Source organism: Penaeus monodon, chromosome 22, assembly GCF_015228065.2.
Source record: "Penaeus monodon isolate SGIC_2016 chromosome 22, NSTDA_Pmon_1, whole genome shotgun sequence".
In the NCBI taxonomy this organism is placed as follows: Eukaryota; Metazoa; Arthropoda; class Malacostraca; order Decapoda; family Penaeidae; genus Penaeus; species Penaeus monodon.
Window position 1 is genome coordinate 1,464,673 of NC_051407.1, and position 575 is coordinate 1,465,247.

At 40.3% G+C, this 575-nt stretch overlaps 1 protein-coding gene across 1 annotated transcript in view; it reads left to right on the top strand.

Moving 5' to 3' along the window:
* The window catches only part of LOC119587632, a 16,560-nt gene that overhangs the window by 8,217 nt on the left and 7,768 nt on the right, over positions 1-575 (top strand). The window lies entirely within an intron of this gene.

The window sequence follows — 575 nt, forward strand, 5'->3', positions numbered from 1 at the left end:
TTGTTGTTTATTAATGCGGTGTAGTAGGTCACTATCGCCTTGCGTTTCCCTTTTACTCGTATTGTTATTCATTAATCTGTTTAGGCAGTGAAGCCTGGTGTTACGTATTGTCGATTGTGTCATTTTATTTCTTATATTTTTTTTTTTATAATCGTGTAAAAGATAAATCCTTAAATAAATGAACAATACAAAAAATGACATCTTGGTCCCAGCAAGCATCATACTGAGCCTAAAATGTCCCTCGTATCCCCCAGGAGGACACAGAAGAAAAGAAACCAGTCTGCCCAACCATTCATTCGAACCGTCAACTCGAAATATCCCAAAACATATGAATGATGAATGAGCCATTCAACTCTGAAACTCTCACTCGTCTCTCGACCTACTTCGTCGTGATTTTAAAAAAGAGTTCGCTCTACCCGGGCCAGTTTTTACGGGACTTGAAAGTAAAAGATGCCCTCGATCTTGCGTAACGCCGCCCCACACTCTTCCTTCTAGCGCACTCCCTCACTTTCCATCCATGCTATTGCGAAAAGGGCGGTGCTGCTATGAAAATGATAAAATAGAGAGTCAATAAT